Source organism: Anastrepha obliqua, chromosome 5, assembly GCF_027943255.1.
Source record: "Anastrepha obliqua isolate idAnaObli1 chromosome 5, idAnaObli1_1.0, whole genome shotgun sequence".
Taxonomy (NCBI): Eukaryota; Metazoa; Arthropoda; class Insecta; order Diptera; family Tephritidae; genus Anastrepha; species Anastrepha obliqua.
In genome coordinates, this window is record NC_072896.1 from 48,600,446 (window position 1) to 48,619,693 (window position 19,248).

The following is a 19,248-nucleotide window of genomic DNA, read 5'->3' on the forward strand; positions in this document are numbered from 1 at the left end:
ATTCGCAATTTTACCATCTTGTGCTAAGTTTGCAAAAGGAACTTATTTTAGCGAAAACTCAAATATCAAGAAAAGAAAATGGAGAAAGAGTTAGAAGAAAAAGGAAAATAATTAAAAAAAACAAACAGCTGCGAAGAATTATTAAGAAAAGAAATGAATTAAGTCACACTAAATATTTAAAAAGAATTGCAAAAAATATTGTAATTGGCTAAACTAAAATATTGTTATCGCTTAAACATATATGTATATTTATGGAATAAATGTTTATTTTGGTACTTCTTGTATGACGAAAATCACAAAATTTAAATAAAGCAGAATTTTTCGCATTAAACATGCAGAATTTTGAAAAAGCAGAATTTTAGAAAGCAGAATTTTAAAAAGCAGAATTTTAAAAAAGCAGAATTTTAAAAAGCAGATTTTTTTTGCAATTTACAGAATTTTGTCACCCAGAATTTTGTAATACAGAATAATGACACGCTCCCATGACGGGTTGGTGTCGAAATTCTGTATGTACAAAATTCTAAAAACAAAATTCAGCTTTTTAAAATTCTGCTTTTTAAAATTCTGCTTTTTTAAAATTCTGCTTTTTTAAAATTCTGCTTTCTAAAATTCTGTATTACAAAATTCTGTATTACAAAATTCTGTATTACAAAATTCTGTATTAATATAATAATGTTAACAATGTTAAAGAGGTAATGTAATTATTTTGAAAAAGTGCGCACTTGTTAAAGAGGTAATGTAATTATTTTGAAAAAGTGCGCACTTTTCCAAAATAATTACATTACCTCTTTAACATTGTTAACATTATTATATTAATACAGAATTTTGTAATACAGAACATTGTGGGATATTCATTGTCAAATTTAGGTATGGTTATTTGTTAGTAAAACTTTTTACACAATTTGAGTATATGCGCCCCATTGTTTTTAACATATTCGTACATACCTATGCACATACCTACGTTAATTATAGTTGACAACATTTATATATTACATTGGTATGTACATAGGTATGTTTGCAATCAAATATTACCTGGAGATGAGAACTTCTATCACAAATGAGGAATTACAATTTCACCACACCTGTCTACAACGGTTCTTATATTGTTTGTTTACCTTCTGTTAAGTGCTGACTTTTTGTGAAAGAGCGTGGTTTAATATTATATTGATAAAAATGTCCGAAATAAGAATTTTGAAAACAAATAAAAATAAGGAAATGTTGGGTGTTGATGGGTATTTCTATTATTTAGAAAGAATAACAAAACAAAGGACATATAATTGGTCGTGTTCCAAGAGAATAGCGTGTCACTGTAAATCTCGATTGGTGATTGAATTAAAAGACGGTATCCATTGTGTGATTAAAAGGTCCGGTGTACATACCCATAGCCCTGAGGCAGTGGAAGGTTTTGTCCGCGATGCTAATATAAAGCTTAAAGAGTTATCTAAAAAAACATGCTTGCCGGCTAGCCAGATAATTCGAGAAACCATTGTGCTAACTCCGAGCGATAGCCGTGATGCTTTACCTTCTAAAATGGCCCAAAAAAGTAAAATAATGCGGACTAGAAAAAAGAAATGGAACATGAAAGAACCAAAAACTGTAGATGATATTGATATGCCACTTAATTTATATGTCCTTGAAGGCGAGCTTTTTGTCTTAGCAGAAAAGTGGGTCGATGATGAACTTTTTATAATATTGGGGACAAAATCTTCATTGGAAATGCTGAGTAGCAGTGACTGCTGGGCTGTTGATGGAACTTTCCATGTTGTTCCTCGCGTTATGAGGCAACTTTTTTCCATACATGGCAGAGTACATGGCGAAATCGTGCCTCTCGTTTTTTGCTTGATGAGCAAAAAAACGTTGAAGTCATATGTCGCTGTTTTTAACGAGTTGCTGACGATTGCAGGTAACCATGAACTAAATTTATACCCTCAGCGTATAATTTGCGATTTCGAAATGGGTATCATATCGGCAATTAAGCAATGTTTCCCAAATACTGATTTACGCGGCTGTTTGTTCCATTTTGGACAAATAATATGGCGAAAGGTTCAGAAGGAGAGGTAATTAAAGCCTATTTTATGGTTGTGTATGTATACTAAGTAATAGTATGTTCTTTTTATGTATAGACTAGCAAACCCGGCCCCCTTCGCTGGGCACACTAAAATAGAATAGATATGGTTTAGAACAGAAAATATATGATTTTCATATTATTTATTTCTTTATTCTTTATTCAAGCGCTTTGGCATAAACAATATTTTTTGTTTTTCTATTTGTTTTTGAGTAAATATAAAATATAAATTGAAAATCAGGAAAAAAGAAGATTGTTTTTAAATGTCAAATCAACGCATATGAATAAACAATCGTCTTTTTTCCTGATCCATTGGAGCTTTTTTAACCATTATCCATTTATATTTTTCAAAAAAAAAAACGAAAAAAATTTTTTTTTCACGAACACATAATTTCATTCGGATTTCACATTAAATTCTCAAATTTCGTAAGAAATTATTCACTGTTCCAAAATCCACTCCAAAAAAATTCACAAACAATTTTTACATGTTGCACTTACGTTTTTTCCTTATGGCATCCAAATCAGAAAGAAATATAGACCCATTGTAACTCACACTGTCAATTTGACAGTTCAGTTCCGCCCCAAGCGTTAAAAAAGTAAGCGACATTATGGATGGTTCAAAAGAACGCTGTACCCGTTGCCAGTGCTCCGAATTACAACCAAACTTTACGAAACCCATTTTCAATACTTACTTAACAATGTGCGTAAGTTTGGTTTAATTCGGTGCAAAGACATGGCGGGTCCACGTTTTGGCATATATTTCGAGACCCTAGTCATCAATAGGTATGAAAATTACCCCGTATTAAAGCACTTATCAACAGCTTTCATTTGATACCCATATTGTACATACACAACCAAAGGTTACCCGGGTCCACGTTTTGACCTATATCTCGAGACCCCAGTCACGGAGCGGCATGAAAAATACTCTGTACTAAAGCATTCCCCAACAGCTTCAATTTGATATCCATATTGTACATACACATCCGAAGGTTACCCGGGTCCACGTTTTGACCTATATCTCGAGACCCTATCTACCAATAGGTATTCAAACTATACGGAAATCATCTTCAATATCTACTTAACAATGTGTGTAAGTTTGGTTTAATTCGGTTCAAAGACACGGCGGGTCCACGTTTTGGCATATATTTCGAGACCCTAGTCATCAATAGGTATGAAAATTACCCCGTATTAAAGCACTTATCAACAGCTTTCATTTGATATCCATATTGTACAAACACATTCTAGGGTCCACGTTTTGGTCTCTATCTCGAGACCCTAGTCACGGAGCGGATGGAAATACTCTGAACTAAAGCATTCACCAACAGCTTCCATTTGATACCCATATTGTACATACACATCCGAAGGTTACCCGGGTCCACGTTTTGACCTATATCTCGAGACCCTATCTACCAATAGGTATCCAAACTATACGGAAACCATCTTCAATACCTCCTTAACAATGTGTGTAAGTTTGGTTTAATTCGGTGCAAAGACATGGCGGGTCCACGTTTTGGCATATATTTCGAGACCCTAGTCATCAATAGGTATGAAAATTACCCCGTATTAAAGCACTTATCAACAGCTTTCATTTGATACCCATATTGTACATACACAACCAAAGGTTACCCGGGTCCACGTTTTGACCTATATCTCGAGACCCCAGTCACGGAGCGGCATGAAAAATACTCTGTACTAAAGCATTCCCCAACAGCTTCAATTTGATATCCATATTGTACATACACATCCGAAGGTTACCCGGGTCCACGTTTTGACCTATATCTCGAGACCCTATCTACCAATAGGTATTCAAACTATACGGAAATCATCTTCAATATCTACTTAACAATGTGTGTAAGTTTGGTTTAATTCGGTTCAAAGACACGGCGGGTCCACGTTTTGGCATATATTTCGAGACCCTAGTCATCAATAGGTATGAAAATTACCCCGTATTAAAGCACTTATCAACAGCTTTCATTTGATATCCATATTGTACAAACACATTCTAGGGTCCACGTTTTGGTCTCTATCTCGAGACCCTAGTCACGGAGCGGATGGAAATACTCTGAACTAAAGCATTCACCAACAGCTTCCATTTGATACCCATATTGTACATACACATCCGAAGGTTACCCGGGTCCACGTTTTGACCTATATCTCGAGACCCTATCTACCAATAGGAATCCAAACTATACGGAAACCATCTTCAATACCTCCTTAACAATGTGTGTAAGTTTGGTTTAATTCGGTGCAAAGACACGGCGGGTCCACGTTTTGGCATATATTTCCAGACCTTAGTCATCAAATTACCCCGTATTAAAGCACTTATCAACAGCTTTCATTTGATACCCATATTGTACATACACATCCGAAGGTTACCCGGGTCCACGTTTTGACCTATATCTCGAGACCCTATCTACCAATAGGTATCCAAACTATACGGAAACCATCTTCAATACCTCCTTAACAATGTGTGTAAGTTTGGTTTAATTCGGTGCAAAGACACGGCGGGTCCACGTTTGGCATATATTTCCAGACCCTAGTCATCAATAGGTATGAAAATTACCCCATATTAAAGCACTTATCAACAGCTTTCATTTGATACCCATATTGTACATACACATCCGAAGGTTACCCGGGTCCACGTTTGGACCTATATCTCGAGACCCTATCTACCAATAGGTATCCAAACTATACGGAAACCATCTTCAATACCTCCTTAACAATGTGTGTAAGTTTGGTTTAATTCGGTGCAAAGAGACGGCGGGTCCACGTTTTGGCATATATTTCCAGACCCTAGTCATCAATAGGTATGAAAATTACCCCATATTAAAGCACTTATCAACAGCTTTCATTTGATACCCATATTGTACATACACAACCAAAGGTTACCCGGGTCCACCTTTTGACCTATATCTCGAGACCCCAGTCACGGAGCGGCATGAAAAATACTCTGTACTAAAGCATTCACCAACAGCTTCAATTTGATACCCATATTGTACATACACATCCGAAGGTTACCCGGGTCCACGTTTTGACCTATATCTCGAGACCCCAGTCACGGAGCGGCATGAAAAATACTCTGTACTAAAGCATTCACCAACAGCTTTCATTTGATACCCATATTGTACATACACGTCCGAAGGTTACCCGGGTCCACGTTTTGACCTATATCTCGAGCCCTATTTCCAAAATAAAATATAATCCATGTTACTCGTGGATAATGTAGCTTTCGAATGGTGAAAGAATTTTTAAAATCGGTCCAGTAGTTTTTGAGCCTATTCGTAACAAACAAACAAACAAAGTTTTCCTCTTTATAATATTAGTATAGATTGGCTCAAAAATATGGGACTTCGGTGGAATTCGCACTGCAAGTCCGAATGATTAAAAGCTTAGCTTTCGTACCGCCAAGCGAAATACCGAATTACTTTCAAACATTACTTAATAACTGCGATGATGAAAGTGTAAAAAAATTACTAGTTTGGTTTGATAAAAATTATATTGATATAAATAATAATAATTCCAAATATTCTCCCGAGTTTTGGTCAGTGCATGACCATAATGCATCGCAAACAGAAACGTTTCCTAGAACACAAAACAATATTGAAGCGTGGCATCGGCGGCTGAAAGTTATTGTTGGAAGAAGAAATTCGCAATTTTACCATCTTGTGCTAAGTTTGCAAAAGGAACTTATTTTAGCGAAAACTCAAATATCAAGAAAAGAAAATGGAGAAAGAGTTAGAAGAAAAAGGAAAATAATTAAAAAAAACAAACAGCTGCGAAGAATTATTAAGAAAAGAAATGAATTAAGTCACACTAAATATTTAAAAAGAATTGCAAAAAATATTGTAATTGGCTAAACTAAAATATTGTTATCGCTTAAACATATATGTATATTTATGGAATAAATGTTTATTTTGGTACTTCTTGTATGACGAAAATCACAAAATTTAAATAAAGCAGAATTTTTCGCATTAAACATGCAGAATTTTGAAAAAGCAGAATTTTAGAAAGCAGAATTTTAAAAAGCAGAATTTTAAAAAAGCAGAATTTTAAAAAGCAGAATTTTTTTGCAATTTACAGAATTTTGTCACCCAGAATTTTGTAATACAGAATAATGACACGCTCCCATGACGATATCGTCTTGCGGTATATCTAAAGCCTCATATCATATTTTTGGCAATAAGCTTTTCACACGAAAACATACAACTTATCCTCCTAAAGAAATTAAAAAAAAAATAAAAAATTTTATTTTATTTTTTTTTAATTTAAGTTTGCCAACTTTTTGACTATACAAGTAAAAGGGGAATCTAACTCGATTCAAGGATGGTAGATTGCCAGATTTGACCATCCGTAGCAAAATTGTGAGAGTTACATAGGCTGCCACTTCCTTAGGGACTCGGCAGCAGAACTCTGCCTGTTCATTTCACACGTTTTCACACGTATTCACGTCGTCCAATCAGTGGTTATTTAGATGCCAACGAAGTCATATGTATTATATGTATATATGTATTTTCGTGTATTACCAACACAATCTCAGTTTTTGAAGTGAAAACTTCTTTAGAATCGTTGGGAGTGATTTGAGGAAAAGTGAAACGAAAAAAGCGACCAACTTGGCTACGAAGCGTTATATTATATGTTGATATAAACGTAGCGACGAACTAAATAAAAATAACTTTTATTTTTTCTTGTGATTCGAACCAAGGATTTTGGATCGGAAGCTCACATTGCTAGTCGCTCGGCTACCGCTCCATGCTGTCGTTGCTGGCCTAAAAGTTATTTAGTTACGAAGCGTTATATTATATGTTGATATAAATAATTTTTGTGAGCGTGTAATTCTCAAAAGGTTTATTAGGTTTATTATTTAAAATCTATTGACTAGGTAGTGTGATATCTGTTCTTATCAGCTTAACATCTGATAGATCCTCCATCGGAAGACAACAAATGTTAAACTGATTTTTGGAAATGGGCGGAGTTTTTTAGGGGCTTGCTCTCCACCTCTGCCACGGGTTGGCGCGGTATTACAGTACCGCCGAGATTTCGACCTTGAATAAATACAAGAAGAAATATACTAATATACATTTAGCTTTGGTGGGAAGAGACATAAATTTTTATATGAATACAAGTAGACGAAAATGGATTTTTTTTTTTTTTTTGAAATTTGCATTGTAGGACATTTCTGATTATTTATTGAAAACAGTTTTTTTTTTATTAAAATTGATTATAGAAGAAAATTGAATTTTTTCCAAGGTGAATTCATACACTAAGCTAAGTAAAACGTTTCTTAATTCAATTTTGTGTTGACATCCAAATGTACACGGCGGAAGAAAAAAATAACAAATCAGCTGTGTTATTGCTACCACCTTCAAAAGATTCGCCTTGATTTTTCATATAAAAATTATAAATATCATCACTTGTGACAACTGTACCCAGTCGGTCGACAGTGTGTGAATCATCTTTAAATTCTGCAAGAATACCCTAACCTGCGCAGCGCACAGTAAAATCGACACGAAGCTGAGCGCAGAGCACAAACGTACAAACACACTAACGTACATACATACATATATACGCTCGAATACATTTTCTTACTGTGCTCAGCCAAGGCTGGTAGTCATGCACTGTGGCGATATGAACGCACAAATGCACATACACAGGCACGAACATGAATCAAACAGCTCGCCGTGTTTAAGTGAATCGGTATAAATATTTCGTACATTAATTTTTGTGAGCGTGTAATTCTCAAAAGGTTTATTAGAAAATGTAATGACAAGGTAGTTTGTTGGTTGTGTATGGTTATCGCTTCTCGGCCTTATGGCTAAGATCAAAGTGTAGTTTAACATCTGATAGATCCTCCATCGGAGGACAACAAATGTTAAACTGATTTTTGGAAATGGGCGGAGTGTTTTAGGAGCTTGCTCCACCTCTGTCACGGGTTGGCCCGGTATTGCAGTACCGCCGAGATTTCGGCCTTGAATAAATACAAGAAGAAATATACAAATACATTTAGCTTTGGTGGGAAGAGACATAAATTTTTATATGAATACAAGTAGACGAAAATGGAAGAAATTTGTAAGTCTGTTTCTTCGGTCCGTTTGGGTATTTTTTTTGACAACATCGAAACCAAAGCATTTGTATCATATTTTATCTATCATAAGCCACTCGTATCATTTGTTGAAATTGAAAATATTGAGGATGAATAAAATAAAATGAAGAAAATAAAATATGAACTTTAGAGCAATATTATAATGAACCTATAATTATCCCGCTCCTAATGCTGCTTTCGTCTTATTCTCTCTCAGTTTGTCTTACGGAAGGTTTCACTTCTATCCCGTCTAACCGTTAGACTGGTATTTTTTTTTCGTAAGCAAACCGTTGCCATTACCCCGTTTACGTCTGCCAATCAGCTGATTCCTTTAAAGTCGCTGAGAGCGGGTTAACGGTCTGATCTCGGCCACACCTCGAGCTTCTGTATATCGTGACTCGACTATTACTAAGTTATAGCATTTTTTAATAAGAGCCTTCCTTAACTTGGATAGGACTATTAACTAAAAAATCTTTGCAGATGGGCTGCAGTATAATTCATTCGGATGCGTGGATTTCTTGAAGTAGTCCAACTCTTTTGCTACAAATTTCTAGGCCATTGAGAAAATCTCCTCAGTACTCGTACTATATGCACATAGAAACACCAAAATATTATATTAAATTAAAGTTTTCATTACAAAAAAAATGTCATAGATAGATTTGAATTTTCGCTTTTTTGACTTTAATAATTAAAATAACATCTACGATATGTTAGAAATTTAGTGTAAGGTTTGATACAGGGTGGCTGATGAATTTTGCTACATTAAGAAACTCAAATAACTTTTTTTTTTGGTGTATGGAATTCATTTTTTTTTTTCAAGTTGAAGGTCATTAAATTTTATTAAATGTAGCTTAACTAGTTTTAAAAATAATTGAATTTAAATGCCCCCCATGCTCGTTGACACAAGTGCGGCATCTTAGTAAAAAGTTGTTCATTGCTGCTTTGAGAGTTGCGACAGGAATAGCCGCAGTTGTTGCCCGAATGGATTGTTTTAGTTCATCCAAATTTGTTGGCTTTGTTTTATAAACTTCTTGTTTACATATACCCCACAAGAAAAAGTCAGGTGCAGTAAGGTCAGGCGACCTGGGGAGCCAACGAAATTCGGAGTTTCTTGAAATCAGTTTATTGGGAAATTTTCGTCGCAACTCTGTCATAACAGTCTGGGCTATGTGAGACGTTGCCCCATCTTGTTGAAACCACACAGAGTTGAAAGGAATTCTCTTTCGGCGTAGTTCTGGATAGAAAAATTCTTTCAGAATTTTCAAATAACGGTCTCCAATAACCGTAACGGTGTGAACATTTTCTTCAAAAAAATAAAGCCCGACAATACAGCGTGAAGAAACCGCATATCACACTGTCACGCGAAGAGGATGCAATTCCGTCTCGTGGAGTATCTGTGGGTTAGAAGTACTCCATATTCGACAATTTTGTTTTATCACATTGCCGTTTAAATCGAAATGGGCCTCATCAGACATGAAAAGGCAGTTTAACATGTTTTGGTCTTCTTCCACCATTTGCAGGATCTTCTGGCAAAATTCCAAGCGAATCGGCAAGTCTGCTGCATTCAGTTTGTTAACCATTTGAATTTTGTAGGGAAATAAGTCTAAATCTTTGTGCATTATTGTTTGCAAAGACTGTCGGCTGACACCAAGTTGAGCAGATAAGCTTCTTGTTGAAAGCCTTGGATTGCTTTGTATAGCTGCAGCTACAGCAGCGATCGTTTCCTCCGTCCGAACTGGTGGGTTTCGATGATAAGGCCTTCTTGCGACTGTTCCTTGCTCAGCAAAATTATTCACCAGTCTCATTATGGTCCATCTGCTCGGGGGATCGCCGCCAAACATCCGCCTGTACTCTCTCTGTACCAAAACTACGGACTCCAGTGCGTGATAGCGGCGGACTATCCAAATTCTTGTTTGCGTGTCCCAGTTATCCATTTTAATAAATTTTAAAGATCAATCTGCAAATTAAAACAAAAATGGAACAGATAACTTAAAAAGAAAAAAAGTTAGTCAATTTTTTTTGGTAGCGGCTTTCATCAGCCACCCTGTATTTACAAAGGAAATCGCGTTTGAGGTTTTGATATCACTTGTCCCCCTATAAGGTGCGGTTTTACTTTCATAGACTATTTTTGTGGGACGCTGTGAAAGATAAATTTTATACCAGCTGTCCAGAGATGATTCAAGGATTGAAACGCGAAATAGTTCCGGATAATTTGTCATTGAAATAAGCACTGGAACTCGCGAAAATGTATTGTCATTTCGGAAGAAATTATTTTCATGCACTATTTGTACAAGAGGTTTAAGAGAAACAAGTTCTCATTACAAGCAACAAAAACAACATCATTTGTTTTAGGCAAAAAGAGAGTAAAGAAATATAACTGTTGCTAATTTATGAATGCAATTGTATGGTTGTTAAGAAATGTAGATATTTGAAGGTGTTTTGCCACTTTTTATCAATTTGCCGCGTGGTACACAACTTACGGAAATGGAAAAGGGTAACATTTTAGATTTTGCTTTCGAATAGGAAGAAGGAAATTTGAAAAAAAAGGAAAATTACGGAGCTACAAATAATCAGTGGACGAAAAGAAATTTTAAATACCCGTGAGGTGCGGAAAATTATTCGGGTGGCGCGAAACAGAACAAAGAGCTTACGTTATATTAAGACTGAATGTACCTCAATGTATCTCGGTCTACGTTAAGTCGAACTTTAAGGCATTCGGGGAGTATAAAATGAAGCCACCTCCAAAATTTACTGCTGAGCATAAAATGAGATGGAAAACCGTTTTATTCTTGATTGGCGTGAGAACCGCATAAGCGATTTTGGACGAATTTAACAAAGCGGCGAGTCGTTGCTTTTTCGTGCTAACCGACGCCAGTTGGAAACATCAAGTAAAGCCAAATACTTCTCCACCTGATCTTTACAACGCAGAAGAGACCTTCTTCGTTTTCTGATACCATCAGCTGGTACCGCATCGAATACTTTTAGAGCCGGAGCGTTTGTTTCCATTCGGACGACATGACCCAGCCAACGTAGCCGCTGGATCTTTATTCGCTACGCTATGTCTATGCCGTCGTAAAGCTCATACAGCTCATTGTTCCATCGCCGTATAAAAATCTTTCGCAGAATATTTGTCTCAAACACTCCAAGTGACGTCTCATCGGATATGGTCATCGTCCAAGCTTCTACGCCATATGTTAGGACGAGCATGATGAGAGCTTTATAAAGTGTTAGTTTTGCTCGTCGAGAGGGGACTTTACTCCTCAATCGTCTACTTAGCCTAAAGTAGTACTTGTCGGCAATAGAGATTTTCCGTTGGATTTCAAGGCTGGCATTGTTATCGGTGTTAATGTTGGTTCCTCGATAAACCGAGTCTCTGACCAGCTCGAAATCAGAATTGTCAACAGTGACGTCGGTACCCATACGCGAGAGCGCCGACTGTTTGTTTGATGACAGAAGGTAATTCCTTTTGTCCAGGTTCCCCACCAGACTCATTCGATTTGCTTTTTTACCCAGTTTGGAAAAGGCAGAACCAACAGCACGGTTGTTAAGGCCGATGTTATTAATACCGTTGGCATACGCCAGTTATTGTACGCCCTTATAAAAAATTGTGCCTGAGCGATTAAGTTCTGCGGCTCGCACGATCTTCCCCAACATCAGGTTGAAGATGTAACACGACAGCGAGACACCTTGTCTGAAACCTCGTTTGGTACCAAACGGCTTAGAAAGATCAACACAACGCATAAATTCGCAAGAGTACACACATTTATTTTCGGATAAATTGCTATCATTTTCCCAATGTGCGTTCTGGCGAAAGTTTTCTTTTCCAGCAAGATAATGCGACCTATCATTCATCTTATCGCCTTCTAAGTGGGTTTGCTGAAAAATGTATGCCCTTTCTTTAGTGACCATCAATTTCGCCAGATCTCAATACCATGAAAAACGTGTGGGGTGAAATGGTTCGTATAGTTTATGGAGGAAATAAGCAGTATTCTACAAAGGAAGAGTTGGAAGATGTCATGGGACTCCTTTAGTATGTAACTAGTGCAAAAGTTGTTTGATTCAATACCGAACATGATCTTCAAAGTTATTGATACTAATGGAAATAGCACACATTGCTGGGGAGAGCAAATAAAAAATAGTTTAGAAGAGTCCCAAGCGTGCGGTGGTCCTGGAAAATGTTTTTTGAAAAACGCAACAAAAAATATTTGAATTTGGTGCAGAAATGACTTCTGTTGGAATCTTCATGGGCGGATTGATTTAATCGCGTAGGTTATCACCATCACCATGGCTTTACAGTTCCAATTCGGATTGAACCAATGCTATCGTTGAAATTATCCTCCACGTCACTCGGTCTTCAGCTTTTTTTCTGACATCAGATATGCTCATAGCTCTTATGTGTTCTTATGTGTTCTTCTATGTTATCTGCTGTCTTTTTTATTTCTTTTACAGTTCTATTGCTGCTCATTTGCAGAATGTGACCAGGACATCGAATTCTTTGCGCTTTAAGGTATTTGATAACATTAAGTGTGTTTCGCTCGTCATTGTACCGAATGCGGTAGGTATCATCTTCAAGTCGCACAGACTGCGCAACCGTATGTAAGTTGGTCTTGTGATAGTTTTATCAATTCGAAGCTTCAGGTTTCTCGAAAGTAGTCTCGACCTCATCAATCTTATATGCGCTAAATAAGATTAGAATGTGAGAATTGAAAATGAAGTTGTTCGATTAAGGATGAAGTCACCAGAAAACTTTTTATATAATTGGTTAAATATCATATTTTTCTACGATGTAAATTCCGCACAAATGGCGTTGGAAAACATTTTGCAAATAATTGATTGAACATTTCATAATTTCATATTCAGAGGACATACGTTTTAATCACACGTAAAGTGCGTTAAATAGTATCAATGGATCTAAAACGGTAATCTATTAAATAAAACATCAATGAAATGCATGAGAATTACATTTGGGAAATATAGCCAGTACTCGAAATAATTATTTAATTACCGCTACGTTGCGAGTTACAATGAAATTTAAATGTAAAATGTTTGCTATGTATAAATCCTTGGACAATACATACATATGTCCATATCACAACACGTACGAATACGCAGATATATTACATATTTTACGTACTGTATACCCAGCAGTGAAAATCGAGATGGAAAGCAAGGCTATTAGGAAATAGTAGACTAGTTAGTCTTTTAAGAATATTTACATATACATATTTTTCTATGGTTTCGCGAGGGAGCAAAGACCCGCAACAATCTATTACGAGTAGTAGCAATCTTCTTCAACTCGTGTCAGCTTTTGTTGATTTTAATTATTTCCGTTTCTAAACTCCTCCTCCAAGTCAGCGATGGTTTACCTTTTCGTCGGTTTCCTTGTGGATTCCAATCAATTGCAGTTCTCTACTAAGACTGTGTTCAAGCCAGCCCTATTTTCTTTTCAGGACTTCTGTTTGTATTAGAGTTTGGTTGGTGCTATTCCGCAGGCTGCTGTTTGTTATAGTGTTGGGCCAGAAAATGCGAAGCATTGTCCGCAGGCAGCGATTGACAAAGACTTGTAGACTGTTGCATGTCTGTCACTGCAAAATTTCAAGTTTCGCAGCCGTCCAGTAGAACTGACGTAATGTTCGAACTGAACATTTTTTTCTTGGTGTTTCGAGTAATTATAGACGAGCAGCAGATGTTTTTAAGGGAGCTGAAAACCTGATTGGTCTTTTTTATGCGATTTGAAATATCTTCTTTTGAGCCACAATTTCAGGTTATTACGCGGCCAAGATAATTAAGGGAGTTCAAGCTTTGTCCCGTCAATATCGAATCATTGTTTGCAGGTGGAATTCAGGCACATTACTTTGGTTTTACCGATGTTTATCTTCAGGCTTACTTGCTGGCTTCTCTTCAGTTGTCGAATAAATCTTTCTTTATTAGCGGTAAAGAAAGCTAGTACTAGTAATATTATTTATTTTATATGAGGGTATGTTGTACCCAGATATGGGTAGGTTCACGTTGGTATTGGTCGTCAATTAACAGGAAGTATCGCCGTAGATTTGCTACTTTTTAATTTGTTTATATTTTTTTGCTAAAGATTCAACTCACACTTCACAGAGATCCAGTAAATAAGTAAAAAACGGCTAGGTTTTAACAGTACCGTTTATACGCATATCCAACCCTTGTTTCTTGAGGAATGTCGTAGTCACCTCTACATGAACGAGGGTCGTTTGAGAAGTCCATGCAAACTTAAAAATGATGGTACTACTGACGCATATTGAGGTTATTTTTAGTTAGTAGCATCTCTTGGAAGAACATACACCCTGATTCAGCCAGACCAGCCAGCTATTTCTTTGTGTTTTCATTCGTTTGAACTGAGGAAGTCGAGTGATTTTCCTTTTCAATGATGACAATGCATCAGCGCACGCCTCAGTAGTTGTGGTCGCAAAATTAATGTGGTTCCAACTCGTTTTACATCCTCCTTTTCTCCAGACTCGGGTCCCTCAGATTCCTTGGCAGATCCCTTGGCAGAGACGAATGGCTATTTTTAAGACTTGAACGAACGAAACTGATCAACAAACTAGAACAGCGTTGGACGAAATGTATAAGCTTAGAAAGAAATTTTGTCCAAAAATAAAAAAGGTTTGCCCCAAACAATTAATTAGTTTCTATTTTTGCACGAACTTTTCAAACGCCTCTCTTAGAGTTCATTAAATACATAGATATATCACAGACATTTACTGAGAAGTCTTGAAAATGTTTTTCTTATTCCATTTTAATAATTTTTTTATGAACAAATAGTTAATTTTTCTAAAAAAAAAAACTTATAAATCTATGTTTCAAAATTTGTGCAAATTTTCATCAAAGTTTTACACTTTTACTATCTTTAGAAAAATTTCGAGTTTGCAGTGTTACCGCTTATTGAATTTATGTACAATAAAGTGCAAATTTAAAGTGACGTAAAAACACGTTGGGTTCTATTTAAATTTTTTCCATAAATGTCCTTTATTTCCACATGGGAATCTACCTAAAATAGTAAATCTGGATTGAGAAGGACAATGGCACAGGAGGTGCGAGATCGTATCTTCCTCATCTAGATAGCTTCTGCAGAAGTCTTGTGTTTACACGAGCGACCTCTGTAGGTATGTGCCTGTTAGGCTCCGATGTAATAGAAGTCAGTGCGTTTAGCTTTGAGAGTCGGTCACAATTGTTGGGCCTTTCTGCAAATGGTTTTATTACGTCATCCTTCATTCACTGCTCTTATAATTTCCTGCAAAATTAATAGATTACAAATCTGTAAGAGTATGCCTGTGTCATTGTCTGTGTACTCATCAGTCAACTTGGTGCCGAGTTTCGCTAGTTCATGCCACTATGGCCAGAACTCATGTTACCTTTAGGTAAAATAACTCAGACGCCTCGTTAAGAGATGTACGGTATTTCATAGCTACCTTGGAAGTTGTTGACTGCTTTGTGAGGGATTTTATGGTCGCCTGGCTATCAGTGAAAATGTAGATCTCATCTCCCTGTAACGCATCATACTGTACCAGTATCACGGCTTTTATTATCGCCATCAGTTCACCCTGAAAGACACCACAGTAGTCGGGGAGCCGAAAACTGAAGGAGATCCCCAAATGTTCGGAATATACACCTCCGTCCACTCTGCCCTCGAGTTCGGAGCCGTCTGTGTATACATGGATGGACTCACCCTGTCTTATATCGTCCCGTTCCACTTTTCCTTTGAAGGTAGTGAAGATTGTAGTGAAGAAGGTAGTGAAGGTGAAGACGGTAGTGCACATTGTAATGGCAATTGTAGGTGGGAGTGCATAGTCCACTAATGTCGTGGATCCAATAATATAATGTTTATAATTGATAATGGATACATACAAAATTTATTGAACATAACTTAAGTAAAATAATTCTGTTCTTCAACCCGAATTTATATAAAAACAAAGCAAACTCCTCTTTGAATATTAAATTTCAACCTTAACTGCAATAATATTTTTCTTACATTCGATATCAGCTTTTCTTCACTTCTGTATTGATTGGTAAGACATCGAGTATTCTGATTCGGTGAATCCATACCGTAGACTCAACAATTTTCAAGAGCTGTTATAACAGTTAATATCGTATGGGTGACCTGATTTCGTAGAAGTAATCTCCACACAGTTAATATGTACTTGAAAGTACCATGGTATCGGGCACTGACTGACTACTTGGTATATACCAGTAGTCCCAACCTAAACAACTTGCAATGATTTCGACACACGCATTGAATGCTTGCATGTTCTAGGCAATAGGTCACCGCCACTACAGTATTATCATGAAGATAGCAAAATACATGCAGGGGGACAATCGTTATTTGACATTTTTCAGCATAAACTTACATACATATAACGTTTTCCCTTACGAGCTTTATTTGTTCTTCTTTCAGTGAGTTGGAAAATTCATCTCTCTCAAAAGCCGGAATTTACTACTGAACATTTCCGTGCGATGATTTATTACGATTTTTGACGTGGATTATCGACACAGGAGTCCGTTGATCAACTTATTTTGACTTTTGACTTTGAAGATCCACACTTAGCCTCTGTGAAACATTGGAACAACGAGCTCCGAAGTGGGCGTCGATCTTTGCGTAATGAATTTTGAGAAGGCCATCGAACATTGGTTGTTGTGTCGGAAAAAATCAATGCTCTGCGTCAATTAATATCGCAAGGTTCTCATGTAACATATCACTAGATAAAGACATTCTTGGGCATTAGTGGGACCATCACTAAAGGTTGTAGTAAAGAAATGTGAAAGAAACTCAGCTGCGGCGATTCAAAGCATGTCTATGACATTGTAGGATCTGACGAATCCTGGATTTATGCATATGAGCTGGAAACAAAACCGCAATATACAGTATGGGTGTTCCAAAATGAGTTTATTCCAACAAAACTAATTCGCGTAAGAAGTACCTCAAATTAAATGGTCACCTTATTTTCTGAGAATCTGGTCATGTCGCAACTGTCCCACTTGAGAAACCTGCAACAGTTAATTCTGATTGTTACACAACCATTTGTTTGCGAGAAGTTTTCGGTGAATTACGGAAAACCAATCGCCGGAAAGGAATTAAGCTTCACCACCTTCACCAATTCAATGCGAGCTCTATCGGCTCACACAAGAGAGTTTCTGCGCACTCAAAAGTTGGAATTAATGGATCATCCGCCTTACTGCGTTGATTTGGTACCGAATGATTTCTTTTTGCTTCCGAATATCAAAATTAAAATGCAAAGTCAACGTTTTTCATCGCCTGAAGGAGCTGCTGTCTTTAAACAGCTCGTTTTGGAGATATGCACTACTGAGTGGCAAAAGTGCTTTGAAAATTAGTTCAAGTAAATGTGGAAGTATACTGACTGCCAAAGAGAATATTTTGAAAATTAATAAATCCATTTTTATTATTACTTTACAGTGTTTTCATTATTGGGCGCAAAATACAAAACGCAACTCTCATATTTATGTATACAGTGTGTGATTGAAAAGTAATGAGCCTAATTTTTTTAAGCAGTTTTATTAAACCTTTTGGTTTACTATTATATATACAACTAATATTCTTCAAAATAGGACCCTTGAGCGTTAATACACCGCTGGTAGCGGTCCTTCCACTGCAGGAAACATTTTTTAAACTCATCTGCCGGAATCGCGTTCAATTCATCTGCCACAGTTTTTTGGATCGCCTCGATGGAGTCGAAACGCCTGCCCTTCAGCTTTATTTTCAGGTTTCATCTCCTGTGATACAATTGTCTAAAGTATTATCCTGTTCGTCTCTTTCCAAAACTTCACGACTCTTTTTCACACGCAATTGCTTTTGTTCATCAGTCAAAACCTTTGGAACCAATTTGGCACACACTTTGCGCATTTCAAGTTTTCCGGCCACGATTTCCCGCACGTTGTAATAAGTTAAATTTAACTCTTTACTGATCTCACGTAGACTAGCACGACGGTCAATGTTCAAAAATTCACGAACCCGGTTCACATCTTCGTCTGTTTGCGTCTTCGAAGGCCTTCCAGATCGCTCTTCGACTTCGACGTCCTCTCGGCCTTCTTTGAACGACTTGTGCCACCGTTTTACCTGGGCACTGGACAGAGATTGGTCCCCGTAAGCCTCCTTAAGTAGCCCAATGGTTTCGGTACTCGTTTTGTTTAGCTTTACGCAAAATTTGATCGAGTAACGTTGCTCCAACGATCGCTGCATTTTCGCCACTGCAAAATCCTAACACACTTCTAAAACAGCTTTCACGCGTGGAGCGATGTTGACTGCACCGCTGTTGCCAGCGAACTGGAAGCAGTTTCTAGTGGAAGGGGAAGGTCCAACGATAATTTTCCCCCACCAGCCGATTCGGTTGATCGCTTGGCAGACGCTCCGCGCGGGATGGCTCATTACTTTTCAATCAAACCCTGTAATAAGACAGTTTAGTCCATTTAAAAAATTTTAGAACTTGATTTCGTACAGTGCACTGGTACAATTATAGTCGGTCTCGCACTAGTATGCCAGTATCCATCACAAACCTGCTCATGAGCTGTGCTGAGTACTTTGCTTTTGACTGCAGGGTATGAGCCGATATGAACGTGTGATTTTCCATACTACTGTGTGGCTGAAAATTGCGATGGTATTGAATTTAAATGCGCAGCACAAGCGATCGATTAGCCTTTGGTTCAACTCACACCCACGAAAATTAACCACATTATCACCCCCTTTGGATGGCCCAAAAGTAACGGAATAGCTCGAAATGCAGCGCCTGCAGATACGCATTAAAATAGCAGCCGTGTAATTTACGCGCCGTTTTCCGTGCGTGCGCTAAAGAGAGGAAGCGGGAGGAGGAAATGTTGGCGGTCTGCTTAAGTGTGATAAGTGTTGTTGCAAAAAACAAACACAGTTTCAAGTGCACACGCATTTTCCAACACGGCCATAACTACTGATATATGAACAATTGTGTGTATGTGTGTGTGTGTGTGCATATCTACAATGGATGTGCACATATATTCATGAGTATCAGTTTGCAATTGAGAGGCGCATTTATTTTGCATTAGTGCGCAAAATTCCAAAACAAGCACACAAATCGCAAATCGTAAAATC

At 37.2% G+C, this 19,248-nt stretch overlaps 1 non-coding gene and 1 pseudogene across 1 annotated transcript; both read left to right on the forward strand.

Moving 5' to 3' along the window:
* Positions 1-6,921: 6,921 nt before the first annotated feature.
* LOC129249664 (U2 spliceosomal RNA) lies at positions 6,922-7,116 on the forward strand. Its single transcript, XR_008582702.1, has one exon. It is a non-coding gene; the product is annotated as a U2 spliceosomal RNA (small nuclear RNA).
* Positions 7,117-7,857: 741 nt separating this feature from the next.
* LOC129249648 (U2 spliceosomal RNA) lies at positions 7,858-8,039 on the forward strand (annotated as a pseudogene).
* Positions 8,040-19,248: the final 11,209 nt, after the last annotated feature.